This window comes from Ricinus communis, chromosome 6 (genome assembly GCF_019578655.1).
Source record: "Ricinus communis isolate WT05 ecotype wild-type chromosome 6, ASM1957865v1, whole genome shotgun sequence".
Lineage (NCBI taxonomy): Eukaryota > Viridiplantae > Streptophyta > Magnoliopsida > Malpighiales > Euphorbiaceae > Ricinus > Ricinus communis.
Genome location: NC_063261.1, coordinates 12,753,690 through 12,762,549, shown reverse-complemented (window position 1 = coordinate 12,762,549; position 8,860 = coordinate 12,753,690).

The window sequence follows — 8,860 nt, the reverse complement described above, 5'->3', positions numbered from 1 at the left end:
GCTCACGCCGCTTCCACTGCTTCAACGACGCTAGCAGCTCGCCGCCCAGATGGTCGGCGCCACCGGGTGGACGACGCAGCACCCGGCTCCTCCTTCTTCTTCACGCGCGACGCCCACTTTCTCTCTCTCTCTCTCTCTCTCCCGATCTCATTCCTTTCAATATCGACATTTGACCCCTGAACTTTTCCTTATTACAATTTGGTCCCTCAACTTCCTTAATTACTTACAATCTCATCCTGCAGAATTTCAATTTAACCCCTAAACTTTCCTTTATCCTTTCAATTAAGCCCTTAACTAATTAATTTGGGCCAAAACCGAATTATTGAAAATATAAAATTACACAAATACCCCTGACCGACATATTTATTTACGAAAATACCAAACTCACAAATTTCCATTAAACCCTCACAAAAATAAAATTATACTTTGAATCCTTATTCCAAAATAAATTTCCAACTTAAAATTTAATACTACTAATCAATTATAATACCAATTTTCCCCAAAATTCTTTTATAAACATCCTTTACAATTTCTACCATAATTTTTTTTCCAATATATAATTTTATTTATATAAATATGCATTTGGAAAAATTTTGAATAACCAAATAAAAATATAATTTATTCCTCAAATAATTTGTTTAATTAACTCCTTAAAAATCAAACTAATTGGATATGGAAAATAACTCATTTATTTGTCTAACATTAACATTCAAAATTTGTATTTAAATCATTCCAATTAAACCGAATAAAAATAAAGCTAAAATTAACTTAAATAAAAACTCATTATTAAATATATAAAAATTCTGGGTATTACAAAGCTGCTCGTATGTTATATCATATTATACTAAACTAAAGAGATATCCGTATTATATCTGTATTATATTATGATCCAAGTCTAAGTCTTGTTTTTTCTAACATGAGGAGATAAGGAAGCCATCGCAATTGCCAGAAATACTAAGCCCACTAAAGGCACAAAAATGGAGGGTAAGCTGTTGAGAATTGTCAGAATGGGCACCTCGATTTAATATTTGTACCTGTTATTTAATTTTTTATTATATATTATATTATTTTTATACTATTTATTTTAATATTTTAATATATATTTAATATATTTATATTTTAATATATTTATCTATTTTTATTATTATAATTATTATTTTTATTATTATTTATTGTTTTATTCTATTAATTTAATCATTTAAATTAATAATTTAAATTAATTATATTTATATTAGTTATTCTATTATTAATTATTTATTAGTTATTTAGTTATTAGAAAGATTTCTTATAATCATTAAAATTCGCATATAATTATACTAAGTGTATCTAAGTGAGTATATATAATATAATAAAGTGCAAAGAGCGTAGAACTAACTAAATGACTTATTCATATTTCTACATGAAATATGATAATCCATTTATTTGTTATTCTTCTTTTATTATCTTTTTTTTCTTGTCTTATAACTTTCATTTTTCTTTTTTCATTTTTTTAACTTTACTTTAACAGAAAATATTTTAATATATTTAATATAAAATAAAAAAATAAAGAGTTTTTCCGATTATAAATTCTCCCAGAATTCATTATAATTTAGAAGCTGTCAATTTTTTTTAATAAGAAAAAGGAGATTCCCAAGAGATATATAAATATGCAAGACTCTATATTTTTTATGCATAGGTGAGAAAAGAACATGAAATTCATTTTATTTATTATACCTTGCCCATTTTTTCACGAAAAAAAGAATTCACTCTTTTTCTTGTTGATCTTGTTGATAGAGGTTTCTTAATTAGTAATCAGAAATATCAGTAAAAGAAAGTATCTACATGATTCTTTTTACAATTTACTCTTCTGTTATGTCACAAAAAAAATCAAAAAAATGGATTTCTCCTTTGATTCTGCTAAAAAAAATACCTACTCGCCAGATATAAAAATAAATTAACTAATTTAAATTTAATTAACTCATTTTTATTTTTAATTAAGTAATTTAATTTAATATTTAATTAATTTAACTTCAGACTCTACTTGATTTATGATTCAAAGGAAAGAAATTATGGAACTGAAGTAACTCATTCAGAACGCCTTTTAACGGATTACGTGATATGATTGAATCGAATAAGCCCTTATGGAATAAAAATTCAGCTGATTATGAACCTTCAAGTACTGTCTTATTCAATGTTTGTTCAATAACTCTTTTATCTGCAAATGCAATATAGGCGTTAGGTTCAGCAATAATGATATCCCCCAACATACCAAAACTAGCCGTCACCCTGCCTGTTATAGGAGATGTAAGGATTGATACATAAAATAACTTTTTATTCGATCGATAATCATATAAAGCAGAAGATATTTTAGCCATTTGCATCAAGCTCAAACTTCCTTCTTGCATGCGCGCTCCTCCGGAAGCACACACTAAAATAAGAGGTAAAAATTTATTGGTAGCATACTCGATCGAACGAGTGATTTTCTCGCCTACTACGGATCCCATACTACCCCCCATAAACTGAAAATCGATAACCCCAATTGCTACAGTGTCACGACCCCACCCGTGGGCCCGTGACCGGCACTAGGGAATGGGTAGGCTTAAGGCCACCGAAACCCGTAGTAAGCCTGACACTCACTGATTTAAACAAATCTCATCTCAAATTATTATTATTAAAGCCACAAATTATCTTAAATGCTACATTTTACATAATTTAATCGGTCTGCCAGAAGAACTAGGCGAGACCTGAAACTCATAAAATTTACAACTGATACATTTACTATTACTACTGCGGAGAATCTAAGATTTACCAATTTACATACCAAATCAAATACATCACCCGATGATGAAGGAGTTCTTGAATAAGAGTCATGGAGAACTAACAGTCACGAATCTGAAAAAAAACATAAATGGAGACTGTCAGTCTCGAGAGTGAGTTAAAATCAAATAATCTAGAGACTATTGCTTCTTCTCAGAAAACATAGATTATTCAAATCAGTATATCAAACCATACTATAATTATACCCTACTATTTCCTTCACATAAAAATATTAATCATTCGAATCAAAATATCAACCATGCATGTAAATACAATCCATATTATAATCATACCATAATAAATGAATAATAAAAATATATTTTTACTTTTACGGGACGAGTGGCTCAGTAGAACCCTAACCCCAAATTCTAATAGCCTTTCGGCTCTCTTAATCCAACAGTCCGGCGCCCCAGAGAGCAAGCTCGATCAGGGTCCTTACCTCCAGCCTGAACACTTGAATTCCAAATAAGCTGGCGCCCAGAGAGCATCGCTCGATCAGGGACCTTAACTCCGGCAATCAACTGAACTCAGCCCAGAGAGCAATGCTCGATCAGGGCAGACAAATCCATAATAACCTTATATCCATGATCATTAATGCCAGCATGTTCTACAAGCCACATTTCCCAAATCGCAATCACCACATTTAATAAATATTATTATCTGATGAACTCATCCAACACATATCGAAATAAAGATTAAAGATTTAAGATAAAACGACGTGCAATTTGTGAAGGGAAAAAATAATAACGTTTGTCTTATTATAACTTACTAATAATAATATTTATATTATTTCAAATATTAATAATCAAGTGAAATCATTTATTTTGCGATACTAATAATCATATTATGCATGAACTTTCAAAATAGCATATTAAATCGGAATTAGCAATAGTGCAATGATTAAATGACTTTAACTCACGAGTTAGGCGACCTCCTAGCTCGCTCCGGTGCCTCGGTAGGAGCGAGCCAATGCATGATCATCTAATCACGGAAAATAATTTATCAATACACTGAGACAATCCATCATTAATCCTAGGTCTAGACTCCTAGGACTGACTGTCTAAGAATCTCGACTCGGGAGAATTCTACCAAAAATCCGGCAGAACCTCCCCTACAACACGAACATTACCCCCGTAAACGGGTCCGGGACTGCCGGAAAAACACTCCAAATATCCAACAATTTAAACAACGGAGTCGAGTCCCCAAACTTCACTATTTCCGACTCGCCACACAAAGACAAAATACGAGGCAAACTGACAGACAATTATTTTTGACTCACAATATCATCAAATACACAATATAATCCAATAGACACAATTAAACCAAGAATTTCTAAAATTAACGGGCCAAAGAAAAATTACCGAGACGCTCGGTCGCTCGGTCGACTCGCCTCCGGCCGCCGGAGTCCGATCGACGATCCGAACACACCATCGGACTCACAACGACGCGCTGACGATGATTCCCGCTTTTGATTTTCCGATCTGACACCCGATCATCCGGAGGGATTTGCGGACGATCTCGACCGTCGATTTGCCAACGAAGCCCGATCGCCACGAAACCAGTGCCATCGCGAAGCTTGAGCTGAGGAGAGTCGGGATACGTCCTCCGATCATCCATCCTCTACCGGAGCTCGCCGAAAAAGCCCAAAAACGCGGCTGCCTCCACTTCGCCGGAACTCTCTCCTCCGGCCACCAAAACCGACGCCGCTATCGCCAAAAGGAAGCTCTCTCCAAGGGGAGCGGATCGCCACCAAGATCGGTCGGAAGGCCACGGAAGCTTGAACGACGGGCCGCTCTTTCTCTCCTTGCGATTCGCGCCTCGCGCGCCACTTTTGCTGGCTGCGCCATGAACGCCTTTCCAAGATCGCGACGCCCGGCCGCCACCGACGACGCGACCCGGCCTCCTCCTTCTTCTCGCATACTGGCCCCGCTTTCTCTCTCTCTTCCTCTCTTCTTCCCCGATTTCTTTCCCTTCAATATCGACATTTGACCCCTGAACTTTTCCTTATTGCAATTTGGTCCCTCAACTTTCTTAATTACTTACAATTTCATCCTGCAGAATTCCAATTTAACCCCCAAACTTCTTTTTAGCCTTTCAATTAAGCCCCTAACTATTTAATTTGGGCCAAATCCGAATTATTGAAAATACACAATTACAAAAATACCCCTGACCGACATATTTATTTACGAAAATACCAAACTCACAAATTTCCATTAAACCCTCACAAAAATAAAATTATACTTTTAATCCTTATTCCAAAATAATCCTCCAATTAAATCCTATACACAATTAAATTAAATAATCAATTTCCAACTTAAAATTTAATACTACTAATCAATTATAATACCAATTTTCCCAAAATTCTTTTATAAAAACATCCTTTATAATTTCTTCCAAAATTTTTCAATATATAATTTTACTTATATAAATATGCATTTGGAAAAATTTTGAATAACCAAAATATAATCATTTCTCAAATAATTTACTTGAATAATTTCTTAAAATTTCAAACTAATTGGGTATAGAAAATAACTCATTTATTTGATTAATATTAAATTTTTCATTAAATCATTTAAAATTAAACCCAATAATAATGAAGCTAAAATTAACTTAAATAAAAACTCATTATTAAATATATAAAAAAATTTCGGGTGTTACATACGGGAATGCCGTTTAGTTGACTTGTGCCTGTTTGTTAATCTTGTCTTTCTTTGATAAGAATCAATACAATCTTTATAAGGTTCCTCTTCTGAATGAAATTCAATGGGATCTAAAGATACCATATCTTCATCCATATGATCCCAAGTGCCTAGGTCAATCGAAAGTTCAATTCTATCTGAACTACTCATTTTCAAATGATATCCACATTGTTCACAAATATTCATTCTTGACTTAAAAAATTTCTTAGAATTTAATCCATAACAATTTTCGCATTGAACCCACAAATGCTTGTATTTTTGAGTTCTAGTTATATCGAGATCATTAGAACTTTCTCTTCTAGTTAAATCGCTACCATTCGTACTAGTTCTTAGATTGGAACTCTCGCTTTCACTGCTATTTCCACTTTCACCATAAATGTAACTATAAATGGAACTTTCGCCGTAATTGTAACTGCCGGTTAAAATATAACTATCAATACAGACTTGAGAACGAAGATAACTGTCAATGCAACTATTTATGTAATTCTTCCAACTATATATAGAATCATACATATAATGATCATAGTAGGAATCGCCACTCCTAGACCCATTATTCAGAGAACTAGAATTCCAATAACTATAAAAATAACTTTCTAATTCACTCAGAAAAGAATAATCAGTGTCAATCTCAAAAACTTGATTTTCAATATCAAAATATATGGAATAATTGTCCCTATTATTATCCCTAACTAAAAAAGTTTCATCAGCGTTGAAATTTCGAATGTCTCTCGCGCCGACTAAATGATCAACATTACTGTAACTAGAGCTGTCACTATTACTCCAACTACGGGTGTTTTTATCTGTATCATTTAGAATCGGGTATTCACTTACACTAGTATTTTCAAGAGGACTGAAACTATCTATCGATTGACTTAGCCTACACCTGTATCCTAATTCCACATTAGATAAGATTGAATTAAACCGCCGTTTTTCTATAGAACTTTCTTTCTTGCTGCTATTTACATTTAAATAAATAGATGAATAGTTATTCAATGAAAAATCATTGAAATATTTCATTTCCTCTCTATATAAGTATATAGATCCAATTACTAGGATTATTATAGGATTATTAACTAATAGGGGGGTATTAAAAAAATGCTTATCTATTGCTTTTTTTGTAAGAACCTGGAGTATCGCTTTACTATATATGATATGTTTATGCCAGAATCCCGTTTTCCATTATTTTTCAATTAGAATAAGTCTGTCTAAATAGAAATAGAAAAGGAATTTGTTATATTGTGTCAAATTCGCATCGAGAAAAGTATCTCGAGAAATTTATGAAGATTGAATTAGGTCTCAACCTGGGAATCGGTGTTTTACTACCAATCACAAGTTTAATATTGAACGCGCTACTCATACTAGAAATTATGATCAAAGATTACTATATCAACCACCGTCTACTTTAAAGATCCCTCCTGAAATATTTTTCAAATATAAAAAAAGGTCAGTATCGTCCTACGAATTAGTAAATTAGAGGAAGAGCTCATTTGTACATAATAACAAAAAAAGGCAAACCAATCTTCATAAATTTTATCGTGAATGTGAAATACTTATATTATATAAAAAATAATTATTAAAATTATTATACAAATAAAAATGCGGGAGGGAGAAAAAAGATGCAGGGTCGTTTGTCTACTTGGCTAGTCAAACACAGACCGGTTCATAGATCTTTGGGTTTTGATTACCAAGGAATAGAGACTTTACAAATAAAGCCTGCAAATTGGCATTCCATTGCTGTCATTTTATATGTATATGGTTACAATTATCTATGGTTGCAATGTGCCTATGATGTAGCACCGGGCGGGCTGTTAGCTAGCGTATATCATCTTACGAGAATAGAGTATGGTATAGATCAACCAGAAGAAGTATGTATAAAGGTATTTGCCCCAAGGAAGAATCCTAGAATTCCGTCTATTTTCTAGGTTTGGAAAAGTGCGAATTTTCAAGAAAGGGAATCTTATAATATATCGGGAATCCTTTATGATAATCATCTGCGTCTGAAACGTATCTTAATGCCGGAAAGTTGGATAGGGTGGCCCTTACGTTAAGATTATATTGCTCCTAATTTTTATGAAATACAAGATGCTCATTGAATAATAAGAAACTAATCTTCAGTCTTCCAACTACAAATATTCAAGGACTATTTGTACGCTCTCTTATAGATCAACGGAGTCATTGAAGTTTCATTCATATTATTATGGATATGGATAGACTAAATAATAAAAAATAATACAATTAGGGATTCGTTGAATTCTCAAATTTTGAAGATATTGATTTTTGACAAGTCGAGTTAATAGGATGAACTAAACGAATTCTGCATCATGAACTTTGTACCGCGTGCATCCCTTAAATGAGCTCTAAAAAGTCATATAACATATGAGGGAATTAAGAAATAGAAAAAGAATATGAAATAAAATACAAAGAAATGAAAGAGGATCGGATTATATTTATATTGTATCTGAGACGAATCTTAGGTATTTCCACTCCTCAACTCCTATCGACTAGACTTTTAGGTCTTTTAACTAACTAAAGTGACTTTAACTTTTCGAGTCTATATGAAGTATTAACATTCTTTTTTATCGAGGGGAGACACATTATGAACAAATCAAATAAAAAAGAAGAGGAAACATAATCTATTTTTTTTTTACATACCTTTTTATAACATAAACGCTTTACTCATCTAAAAAGGCTATATCTCCATACATCTAGATGGATAAATTAAGTATATATCATGATCTATACTATTAATGAATATGTATGTCGATCTATATCAAATCTATATAAATTAATTTGATATAGTTGTAGAATAGATACTCATACACAAATTAATCATGTGCCAGGAACCAGATTTGAACTGGTGACACGAGGATTCAGTCCTCTGCTCTACTAGCTAAGCTATCCCGACCATTTTCGACGCGTCGTCTTCCTCATTTTAATAAATAGCTTTTGTATGTCAATTAAAAAAAATAAAAAAGTATTCTAAAGTCTTATCCAGACTCAGAATGTTTTGTATCTTTAAAAACGACGAATAAAAAGACGACTTCGTAAAGTAAATTTCAGCTCGAATAATTATTTGGATTGTTAATCATTCCATTTTCCACTGGAATGGGGGTTTCTTGTTTTGCTCAAAGATATTCATTTTTTATGTATATCATATCTATCCCAAGACTTGTGAAAAGAAATCCAGCCCGGATATGTTTGTGAAAGAATCGAATGAATGAGAAAAATAACAAAATTTGAACCATTAACGAAAAAAGAGAATAGGCTAAAAATAATAAGGGAGTCGAGCGGGCCTGTTTTGGGGATAGAGGGACTTGAACCCTCACTATTTCTAAAGTCGACGGATTTTCCTCTTACTATAAATT